General features: G+C 41.5%; 1 protein-coding gene and 1 long non-coding RNA gene across 8 annotated transcripts in view; one reads left to right on the top strand and one right to left on the bottom strand.

Annotated features, from left to right (window-relative positions):
- Positions 1 to 23,786, bottom strand: part of epha7 (eph receptor A7) — a 90,378-nt gene that overhangs the window by 25,187 nt on the left and 41,405 nt on the right. The window lies entirely within an intron of this gene.
- The window catches only part of LOC137168784 (uncharacterized), a 202,858-nt gene that overhangs the window by 149,385 nt on the left and 29,687 nt on the right, over positions 1 to 23,786 (top strand). The gene's annotated exons all lie outside the window — the stretch shown is intronic.

Genomic DNA, 23,786 nt, shown 5'->3' with positions numbered 1-23,786 from the left:
CTATTCAGAAAGCCTCTTAGAGGGAGAGGGGTGTACCTGTAACCTTCTGACACCAGTCTTATGCACAACAATTATCTCTGGCTCTGTGCATGACTCATTTTAAGTGTCTGGCTGCCTGGATTAAGTGCTACCACATTTAGATTTGCTAAACAGTGCACACACAGACTTATATTTTTTTATCCGCCAATACCCAAAGGTAAACCATGGTGCTGAACTTAACCTTGTGTAGAAGAAGCTGAAGTCGTCACTGGTCAACTATTGCTCCTGTTGCCAGTCACACCTCCACTGCTAACACTTCTGATTTTACTACTAATGATAACAAGGCTAATGCTAATGCTGTAATGATATTACTACAACTACTAGCAGTGCTGCTTCAACTACTCCTGTAACTATTGCTATTACATCTACATACAGTTACATGCAAATACTAAAATGCTGTGTAGAACTGGAGGAACTGCAGGCACATTTCACATTACAGGCTGCGGGCTAAATCCACAAAAGGATTGTGCAGCTTTTGCCGTGGCTAAACTTGTGCAAATGGGACAAAAAGATGGAGTATAATTCACAAAGCAATTCACAAAGAAATGGTGAAATGCACCTCAAACTGCACATGATATAAATTTTGAGATTGTTCTTCAAAACAAGTTTCTGTATTAGAAACCGACTGAAACACTCCTGTTGCACTTTTGGACTTAAAAAAAAAAAAAAAACTTTCTGCAGCTGCGCCTGCTGCTTCTAGTGCTACTTCCATTACCTTTACATCATTATCATCATCTTAATTATAATCATCATCATTTATAGCACTTTTCTTAAAGACTCAGCGAGGAAAAGGGTAAGCTTTTTGGATTACTAAACCTCACCCCAAGGAGATGATGCTCAGGAAAATATATGCTTACTGCAAATCTGCACTCTAAACATCCCCAAAATCCTTTCTGTAAACAAACTGTGAAATTTTGATGACTCATGCCGCTCTTGGGACATAACATATTAATTAACACGTCTTAGCAAGTTTGAAAAGCCGTCTTGGGAACGACTTTAACTCCGAGGTAAAAGCCACTTGTCAGGAGGTGTACTTTGATTCCTTTCCTGGGTCTTTCACAGATCAGCAAAGAGCTTTCAAACCAAAGGAAAGCTTCTGAATGAGGAATTTACACCTAGGAAGAAGATGTGAATGGTGTTGTAATGATAGAAACTCGGGTTGATCATCTCATTTTGAGCCGTTTACAAAGGATGAAACTGAACAACAAGCTTACGCGCCATTTGGCAGAGTCATATGTTCCAAAACCTTTAAATTATATAGCCTCAACAAGTGTCAAGTGACAGAGATATATTTTTTACTACTGAACAACAACCAACAAGAGACAAAATCCTTTCCCCTGGACTAGCTGAAGCTTCTGGAGTGCTGAAGTGTCTGTACCATGCTCAGTGACCCGTTGAGAGCAGACCTCTGCAGCCTTAATGCAGCCTGACCCCAGATTGTTTTAAAATGACCTGCCACTAATGACTCCGGCTGGATTAAAACCTCATTAGGCCTCATCGGCATTCCTGACAGTAATGCGCACGACAGCGGACACCCAAGACCTTGTCAAAAACCTGCTGTTGTGACATGTCCCCTCATAATCCACCCAAAACATAGAACAATGTATCCTTTTTCAGCGCAGTCTGCCGGTCAAAGGGACGATTGAGTTTTCTCTCTCGAGTCACAACAAGCAGTTAGTGCAGCTTAACTTCATCCAATTTGGCTGCTTTCTCTGCCCCCATCCAGACGGTGTCCTTGAAATATGGACCTTTCTATTCCCGCTCCTAATTCTGGTTCGGGTTTATGGGCACTAAATGATGCTTCTTGTCTGTGTTTACTGCTTTAATCTGACATTTGCTTTCATCCCCTCAGGATGTCTTATGCTACCCTGTATGTGCACTGAGAGACACTACTTCAGGATATATATTTACACTGTTAGAAACTCCTGGACTCTGACAAAAATATATATAGTTTCTTATAGGTCCAATGGTCTATGCTTATGATCTGAACTGGGGAAATAATAATTATTTTGTGACTAAATACATCACAAAATAAAATTCTTCTAATTAACTTTTCAGTTGTTCATGGCGTTATGAGACAGCTTTGTTTGTCTCAACTTAAATGGTGACTGAATTGATTCAGCTGCATACTGCTGAAGGTTATACAGCTTTCACTTTAAAATACATGCTTTATTTCTTGTGTTGTCTCTGTGAGATGCTTTGGGATTTTCAAATCAATCAATGTACAAACTACATAGAAAAGGGCCCACATGCTGTTTTTAAGAAAGAAGTAGAAAAACAAACACATTGATTTACTGCAGCACCGTTAATGATACAATCCAGATCTAAAATAACTCTTTGATTTAATCTGTATTGGTTCTTTTTGTAGATAAAACATACTGTAGACTGGTTATAGAGGCAGAGAAATCATGACTTTTTTGTCCATGGTATGGCACAAGCTCCAAAAACACCGGATCCTACACTTCCCATAATGCAACTCAGTAGTGTCTTTGGGTAGACCAGTTGTCTCTAACTACCAACCCAGAAGCCAGATGCAGCCTTTTGAATATAGAGATATTTCTGATATCGTGACCTTCAGATCTTGGTATGGGTCAAGATCCCCAAACATGTGGGATCCTACACTTCCCATGATGCAACTCAGTAGTGTATTTGGTCTGAGGAAAGGTGTCAAACTGCTACGCTCTGGGCCAGATCCACCCTGAAAAATATTCAGAGATATTTGAGATATCTTGACTTTTAGTCTCTGGTACGGGGCGAGCTACAACAAAACTCAGAACATAGATTGGTTTCTGTTGCTAAGTAGTCAACTTATTTTTGGTCTTTTGTGCTTTTTGTGCTATTGTGCTTGGTCTTTTTGTGTTTACTGAAATAAAAGTTTGAAATGTCATATACTGTATGTACTTAAGAGTTTTGTCAGCCCTGCTCTAATTAAAAAAAATGATGGCTCTTGCTGAGAGAGGAAGCACTCCTCACTCCTAAAACCACATACTCGTCAGGGATATGTGGTTTTTAAGCAGCAGCAGCAGCAGCAGCAGCAGCAGCGATACTGCCTGAGTCACAGAGCCGGTGCGCAATATGATGAGCTACTTTCCCACACAGCTTCTTCTCCCTCCAGAGTGTGACACAGGCTCAGACACCAGATCTGCCCCATTTACCCCGCTTTGGCCCACAGCTGTAGTAGCAATGACTCAGCCCAGCCCCGCCCCTTCCATCACTCCCTTACCCCGCCACGGGTGACAGAGAGAGCCGAGGCCCTGTGTTTCCACAGAGATCATGAGATCAGTGAACAGACGCCGTGTTCCACAGGCTAAAAGGTGATCATTCCAGGAAGGTGATTTTCAGAACGGAAAAGCAGTCACTCTCCATTTCTCGGGGCTTGAATGAAGACCGGAGTTGAGCGTTAATTCTAAGAAAAAATCTGCTCCTCTGGCTCTGTCTGTCTCCCCCGCGGATCGCTCAGGCGGCACTGTGTGACAGCCGTTAATGACTGACTTGATATCATGGAGACCAGAACCAGTCAGCCACTCTCAGACTTTTAACATACCTGTGGGGCTTAGCACGGCGGAAAATTGTATAATTGTTATGCTGCTCTTAAAGAGAGTGTTTGGGAAGGCATTTGTGCATTCATTTTGAAATATTAGAAAATGTGTTAGTGACCCTGAACACCTTCTCCTGTAAAGCTAACTGATCCAGAAGCCAGTCGCCACCGTGCTCTGCATTTGAATATCTTATGAATATATTAGACAGTGTGTTTTTAATATCCTCTTCTTTCATTCAGCCGGCTGATTTCGACTGAGGCGAACAGCAGAGCGGAGGTAGTTCATTACATAAGCGCCTTTCTCTGCCTCCATGCTTGCCTCATGGACCGTACCAATGCTATAAACTCATATATTAATTACTGCTGTTTTCAAGATGTGCTCGTGTATCTTAATGCCCACGGCTCCATCTGTGTCGAAGCGCGCGAGATTGCTGCAGTTTAACAGTGTTTGAAAGGTTTTTAACAGGTTTTTAATTTAAACAGGAGATACAATGTCTCCTTGAAAAAATAATAAAAAGAAAAGAATCCTCTGGGTCCAATATGGGCACATAAACACATTTAGAGCATGTCTACCTTATAATATCAAACAGCGGAAATGAAATGTGTTTGACAAAGAAACTGTGCAGACATTTGGAGTAGTTAACAGCTATTGATGTCATTAACATACTGTAGGTTTATTCAGTTTCCCCTTTCATCACGGCAGCGTTGAATATTTACATTTCAGGGGAGTCTGGTTATTAGACTGAAGCCTTTTTAACCCATCATCTCCAGCAGCCTGTAAAACAAAGGACTGACGACGGTACGGTCTCTGGCTGGATTGACTCTAACGAGGTATGACATAATAAAGATTACTTCTACTTGATGTTGTGACTCCCATAACGGAGCAAAAAGTGACTGCTGTTAAAATGCTTGCAACTTGGGAGACACAGATATTTTAGGGGAAAGCTCCAAAAACTGGTTCCTACATGTCCCATGATGCAACTTGGTTGTGTCTTCCGTTAGAGCAGGGGGTGAAAACTCCTGGCCTGGAGGCTGGTATCCAGCTTTTAGATATTCCGATATTATTTGAGATATCCTGATTATTAGTCCCTAGTAAGGGACAAGCCCCAAAACCCTGGATCCTACACTTCCCATGATGCAGCTCAGTGCCTTTTGTTTGACCAGGGGTTTAAACCACCAGCCTGGGGGCCAGAGTTGGTCTTTTAGATATCTTGAGATACATGAAATCATGGAGTAAGCAGTGTCCTACACTTCCCATGATGCAACTCTGTAGTATTATGATCAAGGGTATTAAACTTCTAGAACTATCTTCCAGTCTTTCAGATATTCTGAAATATCTGTACTATTGGTCCTTGGTATGGAGCAAGCCCCAAAACAACTACATCCTACATTTCCCATAATGCATTCAATACCATCTTTTTATTAGACCTTGCCTGCCTGGTAAATATCCAATTTGTTTTGCAGGCTTTCCATTCAAAATATTACATCTCCAAGTCAAAGCACGATAACCCTGAAAAATCATAAGGTATATTTCTCAGACTTGACAAGGTTCCTGCGGAGCCACGGGACACATACAACTGTTTTCTCAGGCAAAGGAGTGTTCCTCATCACTAGTAAACTGAGTTTTATGTGCACACCTGGTGGAATTCCCTTTTAAGGTCAAGGCTAGGCAGTTTGGTTAAATCTTGCTTACAAATCAAAATAGAGACTTCACTCGCTCAGAAACATTGTCTGCTTGAGTTGAGAATTGCACGTGGTTCACTGGATTCAAAAGAAAATGTATGTGAACAATCCGCCCCGCCTCTGACCTCCATAACCTCTCTTTCTACCACTCTGTTTCAGTGTCAAACTGTTGCCTGCTCCTCGTCTTCTCTTCTCTGTGTAATCCTTTCGTAGTTTGTCTCTTCCTGCATGGAGGATGCAATTTGCATTTTGAGATTAAGTGCTCGTTTCACCAAATTTCATGCGACCCCAGCTGGTTTTTACAGCTGGAATGCCTGTGTATGTTTGTGTGTGGGTGTGTGGGTGTTTGCTTGCCCGTGTGAACCCAGCAGAGAGAGTGTGTGCGTGGGAGGATGTTATCTGCCCCAAGCTACTCTCCACCTGTCTGGCTGCAGAGCTGGCCAGACTGAAACTAACTTGCAGCTTAGCTCTGGAGGCCATTCGTCCACTCGGTGGGCAAACGCAACTTGAGCATACTTGAATTAAAAACAGAATTCCGTTTAGTTTCCGTGTGCACTCTCGGAGCGTGCTCAGTGAGTCAGAAAGTAAAGGATGGAGGACAATAATAGACCCAGGCTCTGATAAATGTGAGGGGAACTGTCAAAACTGGTGTGACAAGTTTCTTGCTCTTGGGCTACAGAGCCAGTGTCTCGCCCGTGGCTCTGAGGCTCTGCACGGAAATGTGTTTCACCAGCAACTGCTGCTCAGTGCTGTGTCACCTCTGCTTAGACCTAAACAGGCAGAAAAGGGGAGGGCTGATCCAGTCAGTAGCACTTTTCCTTTTGCGAGGGGATCAGGGCTTTAACTGTGGACATCCCACAGTGTTTCAAAGAATTACAATGCCTCATCCAAAGACATAATCATACTTTTGTCATCAAATGACTACGTGCAATGCTAAAGGTGTCACTCACAGTGATGAACCCACTATGATGAATCAGTGACTCTGCAGTTCCCCTTAGTTCTACAAAGCTTTTAGCCTCTTTCAGCTCATTGTTCTGGTTTTACAGCTTGCAAACTCTGCTAAAATTCTGATGAACCCATAAAACAATTGTATCCTCCCACTTTTCAAACCAAACCTACACCCTTGTAGATGTTTTTATGAATCACTCTGATCAATCTCATTCCTTTACAAGCTCTCCATTAGAAAGATCATGAAGATATTGGGTGGACATTGTGGCCAAAGCTGCAGCGTGTCCTCCCATCAAAGGCTAACAGTATAATTTCTGAAATGTTTTGATAACCCGATGATTCCTATTCACCACCAACACTTCGGTGAGAGGTGCATGAAATACCCTTGAACCAAGTGTGTTTGAAAATAGAGTTTTAAAGAGCCTGGCAGAGGACGGAGTGCCGGCTGCATAACAATGCTGGTCGAGGCAGGGACACCTTTAGTGACCATGCGGGGAGGTCAAAGGCGGCTCCGTTTGAAAGCAATTAGCTAGGCCTGATTTGAAGGAGACCTAGGCGGGGTCTTTCATGTTCTATAGGGCTGACAGCTCCAGAGGTGACGGGATGATTATTAATACATATCTGATGCTTTCACCGCTGACAGCTCAACACAGCCATCAAATTTCTCCTCATTATTTCCCAGTTCAAGGACCCCACCATCATATATTCACATCAATTCTCTGGATCAACAGAGAGGTATCAAATCCAATTCTCTTTGCCTCAGAGCTTTTCTTAAGTGTAACAGTCAACAGTCTGAGGTCTGAGCTGTGCTTATCAAAGGCGCATTAGATGTCAATGAGAATTTCTTCAGTTAATAGAATCCCTCCTTGAATCCTCCCTGCGCTCAAGCAAGTAAATGTTTTTTTGCTGAGTGCATCACCCACACCTAACAGCTTAAGTATAGCCCTGTGCGCTACTGTGAAGCCAGGAATCAGAATCACAGTGGAAGGTCAGTGGGGGAAATTGCATTCATGCTACACTGACATGCACACATAAGGCGCACTGTGCATGATTGCCCCTTCAATGCCTCCTGACAGGGAGCTCATTTTAACCTGCAGTGCTGTCCCACACAGAGCGCTCTCATAAAATATCAAAATGCCATTCAGTGGTGTAACAGATGCAGAAATCATTGGTCAGCTTTGTTACATAATTGTTAAGCCAGCAGGGACCCCGTTTATTGAAGAAGCACTCAGCTTTCCCGTGTCAGTGTCCAAATTAGGGAGCAGGGCTGGCAGCCTATCATCAGCGGCTCTTAGCACACTCCCTGATTTCTTCAAGTCAGCTAGAATTGGGGTTGCAATAGCCATAGTTATTTTCCCCTCATGTGGGGCAAGAATAGAGTCTCCACTCCATTGTGCCATAGTCTAAATTTACATAATCATATACCAGTAATGGTGAAATGATGGCCCTGTTCACATTGGGCACTAAAATGCATCTTGGGGTGATCCTGTCTCAAATGGACATGTCTACATACTGGTGTGCCTAAAACACATTGACATGATATAAGGTTGAGAGCCATATTTTTAATACCAGTTCAAAGTCATTTTCACTCAATTCAATGTCCCAATTCATTAGGCAACATAAAATACTCCAGCGTCATGTATAAAATGTGATACCACAATTAGAGCCCAAGCGATACTAAATGCTGCCAACACGGATATTGATATTTGATCATTTAAAAGATCCAATACCGATATTGGTTGACATGAATTTGAATCATTTGAAATAAACAACTTACATATACGAATGTTTTTGATTAACAAATGTTGGTAAATTAGTTTTTTGAAGGATTGTAACCAAATATGTGCTGACAGAAGGTTTTACAGTTCTAAAATAAACTTGTCATTGGACAAACCTGTGTAATGTGATATTATCTTTGGTATTTCTCTACTGCAGTTTCTTCTAATTGACCAACATACTGCACATGCCAATGCTAATATATCTGTGATGAGTTAATATCAGCCAATAACCATAATATCAATACACATCACAATATAGCAGATTGGGAACTGATCCAACTCCATGTATCCAAAAACCCTTAAATTGGACTAATGGAACTCATGGAGAAGGAGAATCTTGCAAGTTTTCCTTTTGTATCAAGCAGCAAGATGTAGCATGACGTGTTTGAGTTCATTTGCCTTCCTTGACGTCACGCGTCCTCATCATTGCACATACGCACATTGCATTGTTGATGCTGAAACGATATACGGTGCAGCTCTAGTTGAGATGCATTTTAATAATGCCAGGTGTGAACTGTAATTTCCTCCTCTGTCTCACAGAAACCAGGTCATGTTTTAGAAGGTCGTAATGATTAGCTGGACAGATGGGAAACAGCAATATGACTCAAAGAACAATGACATGGAGCATAAACTAAATGTGTAGTGCAGCTTGATCGTGCCAAAACCTTGTATTTACCGCAGACATAAAACTGAGCCTCTTGATTTAAAATCCTTTACCGTTCACCTAAGCAACACAGGGCCCAGTTGTTTATAATGAATGTCCCTGGCTGACAAATAAGACCATTTGTTGACTTCTTCTGGCACTCATAATTATAGTGACAAAGCACAGCAGGCCAGCATGTGTGTACTGGATGTAATGTAATGTGAGGTGGTGTGGGGTGATGGAGCTAAACGCTTTGAGATGTAGACTTGTTTCAGGGAGGTCGCTGGAAATAAATGACAGGGTCAAAAACAGAGGAAAAGCTCTGTGAGTTTGTAAATAAACCTTGGGTTTTGTCCACGGACCGCTTTCCATCGGACCCCACTTAATCAGAGTAAATCCCTGAGAGCTGCCTGGCTGCATGATGTATAGCCTGATATCCTCATTCTTAATTGCAGAATTGAGATCTACAGAATTCATTGCCCAGACAGCCTGATGAAGTCATAAAAATATGCCATGCTTGTCCAAATCCCTTTTGCTAGTGAGCTGTGTTATAATGATGCTATCTAACTCAGGCTCAGCACATGGACTGTCAGAGAGAATACACTGTGAAACAAACAGGCGCAGGCCAGATGAGAAATGAAAGCACTGGTACTTGTTATAATATAAACACGCTTGGCTTTGCTTATCCGCTGCCTCACTGACCTTTCTGCTACAAGCAGCTGCAAGGCATGTCTTTTCAAATACATGACCAAGCTAAGCAGAGATATGCGTTTGCATACACAGTGGCTTTATCGTTTATCTTAATAAAACAAAGACTGTGGAGTGAAAAGGCACAGAGCCGATTATGGCGAGAGCCCAGCGCGGTGACTGTGGATATTTACAGGAGCTGCTAAGCAGCCAAACGGCCTTCCACCTCTTTGCTTCCCTTAAATGTCAAAGCGCACCCCGAGGCCCCTGCGCTCCAATCAGAAACCCTGATTGGACATCTGAGCTCTATGGGGATTGATAAGTGAGATAATTCACAAAACGCGCTGTGCTGCAGACCGATGGCACATTGGGTCACAATCCTTAGGCGCTGCTATTATTTTGAGGTTTCAACCCCTATAGTCACACTTATCTGTGGCTTCACACAGAGGCAGCTGCTCCTAACACTGCTCTTCTTCTCTTATTATCAGCGAATAAATCTAATGTTTGGCATACGGCTGGAGAAATATTAAAATTTCAAATTAAACCCACCGCCACCATTCTGCAGAATGGGGGGGACATATGATCGCTGAGGGCTGGCATCATAAACATCCATTTATTATAGAAATACCTCTGTCATCAGGAAGATGATCATATTAATCAGCACTCATATGCTCTTTAATCACAGTCTTGGACAGACTCCATCCCAGGGAAATCATATCCAGGGCCTCTCTAGCCGCCTCTGTAATTTTGCTCAGAGCAGACTGCTCCAACACACTCTGCTGATTGCCAACAGATCGAGGCCAGGCCTGCAGCTCTCCCAGACACCATACAGTTAAATCAGATCAGTCTGAAACTAGTCCAACAAGCACTCAAAATGACCCCGCTCATATGGCTGTGGACAGTTGTGTAAGGTGCAGAATGTGCTCCCTCGGTGCTGTAGTCGGGTTGCTGAGCACCTTGAATCTGTCAACATGTTCAGTACGCGGCCGGATGAAGTGACAGCCACACATTCCAAGTTTGGTTATTTTCCGCATTAGGCTGATGTTTTGATATTTCATTTTGCAAGAGGACAGAAAACAATCTGCCGCACAGCAAGCGGGACAGATCTGCAAGAGTGCAAACATACCTCGTTCTAGGGGGATCGCCTTCATCTTCAAACTGAAAATAAACTAGTTGGAGACAAAAACAGCAAAAAAAAAAACCCTAGTCATGGCTTAAAGGTGCACTATGTCAGATTTGGCCAGAATTTGAATTGAAAACATTCAAAAATTAACCAAAATAATCAACAGAATGTGAAGAAATAACAGTTTTGATGTTATGTCAAAGACATCTGTGTATTTTGTTGCAGAGATATCTACTGAAGTTAGCATGCTAACCAGCTAGCCCCGGCCCGTCCTGTCTCGTAATGCCACTTTGTACCTCAAGAGGTGATAGTGAGTCACTGTGGCGTCCAGTCTGCCCTCAGTCCAACATAAGAGGAAGAAGAAGTAGCGCTGCCCTGAGCCACCAACATCAAGACCAAGATCTAGATTAACAACTGTACCCCAGTCGCCCCAAAAGCCCTGAGTTCACTACGTGTCTAATCTCATTTTAAGACCTTCATATTGTGTTTAAATGTTGCATATTCACAAATAAATTTCAAAATAATTTAACACAACAGCAAAGGAGCCAAGTAGTATTCCTAGAAAAAAATGCAATTTATTTAGAGCTGAAACAATTATTTAATTAATCTTTTAGTTGACCACCATAGAATTAATTAGCAACAATCTTAAAAAATGATTGATCCTCAGTCATTTTTTAAGCAAAAATGTCAAAGAAATGTGAATATTTGCTGGATCTTTTTATGGTAAACTGATTATATTTGTGTTTTGGATTGCTGGTTGGATAAAACAAGCAGTATAAATATGTCATCTTGGCTCTGGGAACTTGTGGACTGGGGGATCTCAGTTTATTTTTGCCATGTAGCAGGTTAATCCGGCCATGGATGCAGGCATCAAAACATGGAGTCTTGTGTCTTGTGTGAATATTTCACTTTGAGTAAACATCACACAGCCTCAGTGAAGGGTTGGAACACGCTGCTACAATATAGATACAGTATGATACTGTCACACGGTGTGAAATAAGAGGATTTCAGCAACCTTAAAGCAACTTAAGGGGAAATAAAAGGGGAAAATTTTAAAAGATGGCAAACTAGGAGAGTAATGAAGCAGTGACTCCTGATGCCCTTGTGATTCTGACTTCTCTGTTTTAAAAAAAGTACCTCATGCTGAAGGTATTAATGCTTAGGTCACATTCACGCTGGCGGTTCTGAGGTATACGCTTTGACTTTTAAATAAATAAATAAATCCCACACTGATCCAATAAATGCCTCCTTCTAAGCTCTGTCTGACAATACCTAATTCTGCCAGAGAAAACAGAAACTGGACGGTGATAATGACCTTATGGGGGGGGGGGGGAGTATAGAACTCATTTGACTGCACACTCGGTTTGAGTGCATCTGCAGGAAATTGAGCAGTGCATAGCCAGAGTAAATGCACCTGGTGATAAAGGATAAGACTGGAACGCCCAGCCGGCTCAGCAGCAGCCCTGTAATCAAGGGGATGGCCTGATGCTGGCAGCCACGCTCATGATGAGTAACCCCCGGGCCAGACACTCCAGACAGGCCTCCAGCCAGACGGCATGTGTGAGAGAGAGAGAGAAAAAAAAAGATTGCACAAAAGCCTACTTAGTGGCTGACTGTAGTTTTGGGGATTGGCTTTTTTGTGTCTGTCATTCGCGGTGAGCTCTTCTATCACTCATCTGTCTGCTATGAGCTCACTTGATGTCTTCTTTATGCTTAGACAAAAAAGCGAATGACAGGACGTGAAGGGAACCAGACGGCAGCGCACCGACGCTCACGACTGGGTGTGTCGCCTCACGCTCGACGAAAACACACACCAGGCATGTCCTTGAGGAATACTTTACAGTGGTGATAACTCATGTGTATCACTGCGTAGAGAGTGTTGATCCTTTAAATGATTGACCTCCTGAGCCACATCTTTTCTTTTTTATGTTCTGTTAACTTATGGAAGCAGCTAACTGATTATGATTAATGACGGAGAGAGACGAGCGGTGACTCCATCTCTGTGAGACTTATGGATATTGCGGGATTCTTTAAAAAAAAAAAAAGTATCACATGCTTTTGAAACAATTTCAGAGTTGGTTTGTCACAACTCGCTGCGTGTAACAATCTGTTTAGATCAAATTCATAACTATGATTTATTATCATGTGTCATGTAAAAGCTGTTTGCGGTGCTAAAAAGCAACAGAGTCTAACAAGAGCTGATTATTCCCAGGCTCAGAACAGCATCGCCTGCCTTCTACCCCTCCGAACTGTTTTCAACCGAAACTGTGCTGAGTGATTGGCTGCTTGTAGAGACAAAGCCAGCTCTCAGGTTGCCCGGCTGAACTCGGCACAGATCAGCCCCTGGCTCCCACTGCCCTACAAAGGCACGTCCAGTGTCCTTTGTCCCACCTACGCCCCCCCCCCCCCCTTTGCCCCACCCTCCAACCACCGCTGGTTTCCAGGGTAAGTGACTGGCCATAATCACCGGGCACAGTCAGATTCACTGCGTGGCGAGACGCCCGGTAATGCTGTAACACCTGCTAGATAAACAGCGTGTCCAGAGAAAGCAGGACCTAAATCCTCTTTTCCTATTCTGTTCTGGAGGAAGAGGATAATAACCAATGCCAGCGCTTGCGAGGGACTCCCACCAAATATGACCTTTGACCGAGGACAGAGAGCAAGCAGGAGGGCTCGCTGAGGTGGGAGATGCAGCTGTTTGCCGCTGTGCTTGCTCTGAGTTAAAGGGATAATCCGCCCTATAGCCTTTGCAGTGTTGAAATTAAAAAATGAAAACAGCTTTCAGAGATGTATCTTTAAAGCGGGTGGAAGAGTTACTTAACCTCGGGGCTCCAGAAGCCAGAGGTCAGTTGTTTCTTGGTATCTTGATCAAGTGCAAACTTGTTAGGGAGATTGCACCACTGACATACAATGCAATGTTAAAAGCAAAGAGAGTGTAGAGCGTGCACATCCAAAATGGATCAAATAACACTTTGAGGGCAAAATTAATAAATAATTTTTTTTTAAAATGACAGTTTTTGACAATGAAGATAAAGATCTATCCAAATGTTGCTCTGTCAAATTCAATTTACTGGGAGCTATCTGTGCAGTGTGCAGATTTTTTTGTTTCACTTGAATGATGAATCCATTGTTCCTGATTATTTTCCTGTTGATACAATCTTTTTGGCAAATCCAGTTCATTTAAATACCTTCCAAATCAACGTAGCTCATCACATTGATGCAAAATCATATAAAAAATCCCCATACTGCATAAAGCAGTCCAGTAGATATATTTACAACGTCTCACAGCACATAATGTCATATCAAACACCCCTACATGGTACATATTCCAAAGAAAAACTGACTGAAAAAGTACAACAATAACAATAAATGGAAATGCTTCATGCTCTAAAAAGTAAGAACGGCCGTTTCACGCCAATGTTCAATGATCATACAGGGAGAAATCCACCCACAGAAGAAATAGAGGTACCGGTTTCTCCAGCCACTGAAGCAGAATCCCTTGCAGCCACAAGACTATTTCCGTCAGGGTCGTGACTTTCACTTTCTCTCGACTCGACTTTTTCTCTCACTGTTGCTCTCTCCACCTGTGCATTAAACCCACAGTTGACAGCAGCAAGTTCACACCGGCTCTCTGTGGGCTGTCAAAGTCTGGGAAATGTAGGAAATAACTTACTCATCTTGAGGGACAAATGTGACAAAAAAAAAACAATATTTCCTCATAGAATTCAATCATCTATGTATGGGACATCCCAGCTTAATTATAGGACTGTATCTGAAGCTGCTGTTTTCTTTGAAAGCTTTTGTTTGGATGCATAAATCTGAGCAGAAATGCTTCTTTTAAAAACACCTGCAGCTTTGAATGTTTTACTTATTGTGTGTGAAATTATTTGTTATCCGTGTAAAAAAAACAAAAAAAAACCAACCTGCGCGTTGAGGGGAATATGTGTGAGTGCTGCATGAACAAAGCTTCATTCTTTAGCAGTCTGAGCCCCGGCTCACTATCATTATAATGATGTCATTATTGCGAGATAATTAGCCTTGAAAATGTATCTTGGGAAACAATCTCATAGCTCATACTTTCTCCTTCGAGCAAAGTGTCTCTGTTTTGCTGCCAACTATATATTGGACTTGATAATGACTCTTTTCTTCTTTGGCTGGTTACAGAAATTTAGTTAACAATATCCACCGTGATCACTTTGCTTTAGTGTGGGTAATACGGATAACAGACAGTCTAATGAGATGTCAGAGATCATCAGTGAAGCTGGAGAGAGAATAACGGCCAGAGAACAGAGGACTTCAAAACACTAGCATAAGCTGAGCAACATAATACATCCAGTGCGCTCAAGGTGGCACCTTGTGGCATTAGGCAATCCAGAAAGGTAGTTTTTGTAACAGCTCTATTAGCTGTGTAATGTTTTCTCATTTTGGCTGTTCCATGGCTTTGTGGTGAGCTTATGGAGAGCCGCTTAAAACGACAGAAGCAGGGAACGTTCAAATAAAACTGCAGGCTGAGGAGATGAATCGCATTCCGTACTGGGTAAGAAAGACGCCTGTGGAAAGTGCTGGACCTCCTTGAAGTCGGCAGACTGATTAAAGTTTGGAGATTGGCCAGACTAAAAGTAAAAAAAAAAAAAAAGCTCAATCTGTACTTAACTGCTTTTTTCTTTAGCTGGGAATCTATTTCTATTTTCTTTAAGAGGAAAAAGAAGCAGGTACAGCACAAAGAGAAGCTGTCAAAGTGGTTCTGTACGGAGAGGAAATAAAAAAAACTATTTCTTAATCTTCCCCTGCTGCAAATGCCATGCTCTGGTCAAATACATTCTCAGCCTCCACATGGAAATAATCAGCAGTCAATGCCTCAAACACATTGTGTTGTCTCCTAAAACACCCGGCCTAACCCAACTGCCATTAGTCACACAGGGACAATTAAAAAAGCTGCCTTTGTAAATCTGTCTGAATTGCCTTAATCCTTCACTATTAAACTCTAGAATAGTTGGTGGGACCATTCGTATCTATATAGGCAGTCGCTCTGTGCTGCGCTGCAGCCTAGCAGAGCTGTGTGGATTCAGGCTCAGAAAGCAGCAGCAGGGGGTGAGAGGGGGTGCTGGCTGTTTGTGATGCAGATTCCCCACTAGAAGAGGACCACCAGCAGTGTGGAGCACAAACACACACACATACACACTCATACAGTATGCTGGTTTGTCAGTATATCAGGCTGAGCCTGGCCTTGTGCTAAAAGTCATATATCAGCCAGGCAGTGTTGTCCCCTGCTGATATGATGGAAGGAGGTTTAGGATTTTACTCCTATCGGACTGCAGAGGTGTCAACTTGCCTCAGCCTGCATTAACAAGCTGCTGAAAGATTTTAATTTATACTGGTGTTAATTAGAGCTGAATATCAAACCCCAGTACTTTTTTTGGTATTGCTCGAAATGTGTCGCACTGTCAAGTACTGAAAGTTCTATCTGCCTATGTGTGATATGTCTGTTTAAACAACATTGAACAAAGTTTGGTTTCACTGTGAAATGAAAAGAGGATTTTCTAGTTGTGTCCTGGATTCCAAAGTATGATATCAGAAAGTCATTCTGGTATATGTATGGAATTCAGCTATCATATCAGCAATAGCATAAAATTAGTGTTTAGACCTGGTCATAGCAGAAAGTTGCACATCAAGGATCATCTGCACATCTGACACAGGTAGTGCTACAAGCTTAGTGACATAGTGACTGGTTACAGTTGATGAACTACAGTACCACAGCTGGCGAGCTAACCACTAACAGACTAGCCAGCCAGGAACATGCTTGCACTCACCAGCCAAAATAGCTCTCCAAGCTAGCTGCTTTGCTAACTGGCAGTTAAGCTAGCTGAAAGTTAAAGATAGCTTTCTCTGTTTTGGACTCTGCTGCTCTCCATTCCTTCAAGGCTCAACTCTCAAAACCTTTGTGTGTTAAAGTTCACCATAGATGAACTTAACACAAAAGAATTATGCAAACATGTGTAACATGCTAGCATGACAGGGCCTTTGATGGAGCTTTTTTGACATTAACAATAGGTCAAAAACACACCCTGACAAGCATAAAAGCTGTGAGTGATATGAAAAAACATATAGATAAATGTTGACAATTGCTACAAAATATCAGCTACCAGTAGCTTTAACCACATTATAGTTGAATTGTAACACAGACTATGGTGGGTTTTTTTTTTATTAACATGAAACACTGAGCCTACCAACCTCACCTCATATCAACTTTTCTCAAGTTTACATCAACCCCCAAAAAACTTAAGGCAAAGAATATTGTGGCAGCTCTTAGTTTTTCATCTGACAAAAGTAGAAAAAACAGACTCAGGAGTTTTCAAAAGATGTGACACAAAAACGTCAAGGTTTTCATACAAGAAATATAAATCTGAGTTAATGGCTGTGAATGTACACAGACTAAACCCACTTACAGACGGTTTCTCTCCTAACAAAGTCCAAAAAGGATAACAGCACCATTTGAAATTGGGTAAAAGCAGCTTAAAATTGCATAACAACGCCAGTGACAGTAGACTCGCAAATTGAGAAATGAAGCCCAACATCCTGATTAAGGCTGGCAAGGTGTCACATCATTGTCAGCCTTTGTGTATTGGCCGCAGGATTTGCCATTACTGTAATTGGTGATTTGTGTCTGATAGGCGGCGAGGGAGACGAGGCTTAAGACTTAGCAGGAGGGCCCGGACGAGAATTTGCTTTTCAGGGTGCTGAGCTTCTCCCAAACCTCATCCCAATTACCCCTTGAACAATGACAGACAGCAGCTTTTTGCCTCTTTGTGTCAGACGTCCAGTGTGTTTACTTAGCGTATCTCCAATCCACTTTGTCACCAGTTAATTGGAGAGCAGTAAGTTATTCTGATGCAAATGTCAGGCATGTTCACACAATTTAAAGCGGGCTACCTTCAGTTAGGTTGAGGTGACAAAACAACAAAAACCATGTTGGCAGTCTGGGGGAGTTAGTCTTCCCCTCCTCCAACACACCATGCTTTCAGTGTGTGGGGACTTTACAGTATGCACTTGTTTCCAGCGGCTGTCAGATGCTGTGCACACTTTGGACTTCCGGGCTAAATTCATCTTGTGATATCAACCGCGATTTAATTTCAGCCAGAAAGCAGAGGATGTTATCTGTAATGTGTCAGATTAAAAAGCCCATACAGCTGAAATACATCCAGTCAATGCATTAAGTCGCCGAATCTTGCAAGCGAGATGTAATTTAATTTTGAATAGTAGACAAAATCAAATAACGTCATGACATTAATAAGTGATTATCTGTCTTCCTGGCCACTATATAGAGGAGTGTTTTTACAAAAAACACGGGGGTCTCTGCACGCCTTTAATTTCATTTCTCATCTAGATATCTACTGCCAAAGTATACTGGTTTTAACACATTGTGACATACTTTTTGGCAGTGTTCGATGGCGAGCCACCAGCGTGATAGGGAGATGATTTGGGGGGGAATTTACAAATTTAATTAGCTTGGTCTCTAAGGATACAAGCTCTTCCAACTTTCATTTAGATGTAATCTTTCTTTAGAGAATACATTTCACCACACAGTTTTCACAGAAGAAGAGCTCTCTTCAGCCTCACTGCTTGACAACACGCATAGACGCCAGCTGCTTGGTTCCAGAGAGTGTAAAGAGTGTCAAAATAAATAGTGAAAATAACACATCCAGCTCAAATAAGGCAGTTGCAATTCTCAGTTACGTGGACTTTTCACATGGCTTTAAATTTTTCCATACATTATATATTATCATATATGACATCATTAGATTATTAATAGTGAAGCATCAGTGTTAGAGCAGCATGTTACTGTCTAGCTGCTGGAGGTGGAGCTAGTTTACACTACTTTATACACAGTTAGACCATAAATCATCATAACACAGCTGTCAGCAGGTGTCCTGACTCCTTGCAAGAAACAGAAAGGTTGTTTTCCTTTTCCACTGCAGCACAACTAAATTGTTTCAGTAGTTTTGGACAGTCAGCCATTGTTGGATGTCTACATTTTTCAAAATAAAAATAAATGTTATTTTCCACCTTTTTTTTTCTCCCCGCTATACTGAAATTGTACCGAACTGTGATCCCAAAACTGAGGTACATACTGTTACACCCTTAATAAGAATGCATTAAATGAAGTAAAAGTACCAAAGGCAGGTTAAGGCAAAGAAAGTGCACCAAAAAACTTGTTGTCCAAGGATTGGACACTTCTTATCTACATCCACCTGCCTGTAAGTTGTTTCTCTGGATTTCTCTTTTTTCTAATTGATCTATTTCCAACTAAACTGTGTTGTGCTCTTGCATTCTGTCATCTCTGAAATCTCTGAAATCACAAGGTTAAACAGGCGACTATTTTCTGCCAGCAGGAATCATGTTGTCTCAGTTAGACCAAAACACCACTACCTCTTTGTCCTGGCTGTCCAAGGATGCAGCAGAATGAGCAGAGAGCATGGATGGGTGAAGGAGATTGTCTGATACAAAGGGACTGGGAAGCTTTGAGATGAGCTCTTGGCCGTGTTACCTTGTCACAGCATTGCTTGTGCCCTCACTAACTTCCTCTAGTCCAGATGTGAAGCCCATCTGCTCCACGGCGAATACCAACGTCCTTTCGGATCCTCGGCTGCCATAATCTTTTTACTGTTGTTTTATACCAAATAGTTAAAAGCAGTCTACCAGATGGCTGTCATACACACCCTGTGCTTTGATAACAAAAAGGTTTTGGTACAGCGCTGGTTTAAAGCACAAGAAATACAGCTGAGGAAGCTAGCAGGTGTGCAGGACTAAACTAAGTCTTGGTCAGGCCCTGAAAGAATTTGAGGCGACAGCTTTCCAGGGTTAAAAGGTTGTCCATAATTGCCAGCGGCCTGTTTGAGTGGAGGCAAATGGACTTTCTGAATTTTTTTCTCTTCCTTTCTCCAAAGCCAAAGTGGTCTGCCACAAACTCATTATGATTTCCAAGTGTGATGATCTGAATAAAAGGGGAGGGGGTGAAGCAGGGGGTTGAAGACATAATTAGTTTTCCTCACTGCAGGAGACAGTATGCTGATGAGACAATGAAAGACGGGAAAAAAAGCCGAGCTGTCAATCTCCCCTGATTCTTTCATCTCACAAAGCACCAGTGAGTAATGCTCACAGACCCCCCAAAAAAATCTCCACAAACCCTGCAACCGCAATTGTGTTACGCAATGCAAACCTCTGCCAATCCTACAACCATAAACCATTTCATAGACCTCAAGGAGGAAGAAAAACAAACTATTTGGAGAAGCGAGGCTTTCTAGCAAACATGATCTGGGTCAAGCTCAGTCACAGCGCTGGAAATGAATAAAAAGGTTCAAGACCGCAAATAGATAGAAAATATATCTGATACAAGGGTCAAAACAATCAAAGTTCTGATAACTTCTGATAATGCTTGGAGAGCTCACTTAAGAGTGAAACATTTCTTCACTAAAAGTTAAGAATAGGACACATTTATCAAGAGACTTCATGGAAAGTATAGGAGTAACCTTAAAGAGCAGCTTTCAAGAACACATGATTAATCACATGTACTATACTCGGCGCTGGAATAGCCAATAAGACACAAGGATTACATCTATATCTGCCTGTTCATTCTGTTAAACATTCTTACATTTTCTCTGATTATTATTCTTTTAAAGCCTGTGTGCTATTAATTTGTTAAATTAATTCATTTGTGGGGAATCTTTAATATCTCCACTAGTAATTAACACATGGTGAGAAAAAGCTGAATTCCGAATTATACATATTGCTTCAGATAACATATTATCTACATTGTACAGTCATTCCAAAACATGTCTCAGAAGCGAGGCTGAATTACCAACATGGTAGAGGAGCCCCAGACCTTCAGGGGCCCCCAAAAAGCCAAAACTTCACTATGTGTCAAACGGATTGTTGACATTTGAATATGTACTGCTAATGAACAATATGAACTAAAATTAAAAGGTTCTTAAAGTGGGTGCGACATTAAGTATCATCTAATCTCAAGGCCCGGTTTTGTCGAGGGGCCTGGTGTCAACACCTAGGGACCTGCAACTCAGTTTTGCCACGGGGCCACTTAGCGGAGTGACTGCATCTTTGTCTATTGTCTCGATGAAGCTGAAAATCCCCATAGAGCTGAGGAGAACTGCAGAGTTAGGGTGTTATTCTCTCACACTATACATAGTCTTTTGATGCATTGATGGTATAAAAATGTTGATTAGTGCAGCTTTAAACTTATTTTCTTTAATCAAAAACTACAATCTCTAAAAATTTCACTTGCAACAGTTTGATAAATGCAGGCTGATGTTGCTCTTTTCCTGTGTGAGACAAATGAAATGTGCCCTCGCCAGCTAGCATGCTAACACTCTCTGGGCTATAAACAATCCCTCTGCACCGCCAGACAAAATACCATCGCCTACAGGAAACAGCGATCAAAGTTTAGCTATTGACTTGGGATTGCTGCTGTGTGTATGTTTGTGTGTGGGTGTGTGTTTTTGTCCGGTTTTTGACCAGGGAATTCACTCCTACTGGGCACCTATGGCATGCAACCCTGCTTGGCTTTTATTACCCTTGGAAGTCCTTTTAACTCCTTCAGCAGGAAATGAAACACTCCAATGGCTCTATTGCAAAGTGCCGGAGCCATTTGCAGCTAGGGCCGTGACATTCCCGAGCATGTGTTCCATATAAAGAGAGTCTCTGGGAGTCACAGGTGCATGCCGGCAGGGTGCGTGTGGTATGTGTGTGTGCATGTGTGTATGTGTATGTGAATGTATATGCGAGTCAGGAGCGAGTAGATAAAGAGAGAGAAGGAAAGAAAGTATTTTGGTGTTTACTGAGGCCTTACAGTCACCCGTGGGCAGTAAAATGGAGAGCTGCTGCATTCCAGAGCCAAAGCCAGCTGCCTTCACTGACCGGTAAGCGCCTGAAATCACACAGTGCAACTTTAAATATGGAAGCTGAAGTTAACTTTTTAGTTAGAACTTTTTCAAAGAGGACAACGACAGCTGGATTTTCTTGTGATTTATTGTCGGCTGTACTAACTAACAATTATCTTCATCTTTGATTGATCTGTTGATTGATCAATTAAGCATTTAGTTTTTTAAAATGTCAGAAAATTGTGGAAAATGGCAATCAAAAGTTGACAGAGACTGACAACAACTTGTTTTGTTTTGACCAACACTCAAAACCAAAGATAGTCTGTTTACAGTGATGTAAAAGAGAGAAGTGATGCAAATCCTCCCACTGTTGTTTGATAAATGACTTCAGTGATAATTGATAATTCAGTGATATTGTTGATGGATTTCCTAATAAGTGACTGATAGATTGCTTGACTGTGTCAGCACTAGTTGGCTGTGACTCTTTATTGTGCCCTTTCATGTTCATTAAATACATATTTTACCAAAAAATAATGAAGACCATGAGATGGAGTTGAAAGTCTAGATTTGTTGTCAAACTACTGCTTCTAATGTCAAGAATGAACTTCTACACACAAATCAGGTCGATATGCACAATATGGTCAATTTATGCAAAAATAACATATAATATAATCAAAGTGATGATTTATTAACTGTTGTACTAGAAACAAAACTCATATGTGTAAACCTAAAACTTCAAAAACATTTTTTTATTTTATTTTAGTTTGCTCATTTGGCAACAGAAATTTGCTAAACCTTAGCATGCTAAGATCACTGTAATATGAAACGGTTTAAAGTGAGTCTGTGTAACTTTTCCTAAACTTTTGCAGGATAATGGCACAATGAATTTCCCTTCATTTCCCAAGATTCTGTTGGGTCGGTTACTTTAAAGACATAGAGGAGAATGAAATCACATAAAGGAAACAACAAACATGTTTCTTGTTGAGATATTGTGTTTAACTCCGGTTGTACTTTTGTGATAAAACCACTGAAATGTAGATGCGTGACAAGCTAAAACAGTAGCACTAACTTAAGCACAAGTAGATTAGAGTCATGAAGTCAGTGACCTTATTCAGTACTTTCCATTAAACAGTAATTGTCTAGTTTGCTAACAGTAGCTAACATTAGCCACCATAAGCTACTGGTCATACCAGGCTGTAGCAGCAAAACAGTGTATTAAACTGAGAAAGGGTGTGATTTATTGTATGTGACTTTGCCTTTTTATTTGTAGGAAGAACAAAGTGTCTTTTTTCCTCTTCTAAAGTTACACAGTCTTTACACTTTAATGACGTTGGGGTTTTTTTTTTGTTTGCACCTGATGCACTAACCGATTTATAACCTATAAAACTTTCACAGCTTCATCAAACGCTTTCCAAACGGCGCTATTATTATCCAATTTTGTTGCTAGAGATGAAACTCTCACAAGCTGTGAAAAAGATCATCAACATTTAAAGTGAGAAGATGAATAATTGCTCTGCCACAATGAGGGCTTTTGTTGCTCAACCTGAGAACACTGTGCGCTCTGAGGGCTCCGTGGCAGTGCTAAATATGTATATTCTCATTGCAGCTCTTTTGTTCTCAGGTCACGCTGTTATTTGTCCCACGCTTCATCTGCCGCACCAGACTGACTACCTTAATTACTGGCACTCACTGAGAGACATTAATAAGTGTCCAACAAACCTGAGATGGAATATATTAGAGTTCCATTTTTGTCGACAGTGACATTTCTCATCAACTACCCCTCAGGTCTGTAATTTCACTGAGCGAATATTCCCTGCTCGTAATCTGTCACCCTGTGGTGGTGGTGGTGGTGGTGTGGAGAAGGCTCAGGCGCTCATGCCTTAATCTGCTCATGTATGTTATTCTATTTACATAGAAATTACTATTCAAATTCAGGCAGAAGCTTGTATGTATCTGTTGCAGCCTTTATCAAGGTTAGCTAACGCTTGTTCACACAGCCAGTTCATTTAAGCACATTAAAGGGTCCATTCACCCAAATTAAAAAAACATGATTTCTCACTTACCTCCAGTAGTATCAAGCCATGCGGAGAGTTTTAGTTTTATTTACCCATGTTCTGAGATATCTGTCATATTTCTACCTCGCTCCAATATAATGGCATTTGTGGTGGTTGTGGCATTGAAAAATGACATATCTTTACAGAATAAGTGTTGCAGGTACTCTATACATTCCACAACTCACTTACTACAACTCACTGTGAACAGTTTCTTCAGTAGAAAGCAGTTCCAACTTCTCCAAAATGGAATTTCTCACCAAAATTGTTCATCTTGTTTGTATATATGCATGTACAGTATGTGTGTTCACATACTAAAGACTATGGTGTTCCTCTTCACCTTCTTCATTAATTGTTGTAGTTATATACTAAGTCTGTTGTTGAAATACTGTTATTACAGTAAT

The sequence above is a fragment of the Thunnus thynnus genome, chromosome 18 (genome assembly GCF_963924715.1).
Source record: "Thunnus thynnus chromosome 18, fThuThy2.1, whole genome shotgun sequence".
In the NCBI taxonomy this organism is placed as follows: domain Eukaryota; kingdom Metazoa; phylum Chordata; class Actinopteri; order Scombriformes; family Scombridae; genus Thunnus; species Thunnus thynnus.
Note: the sequence above shows the minus strand (reverse complement) of the source record. Positions and strands in the feature narration are given on the sequence as shown.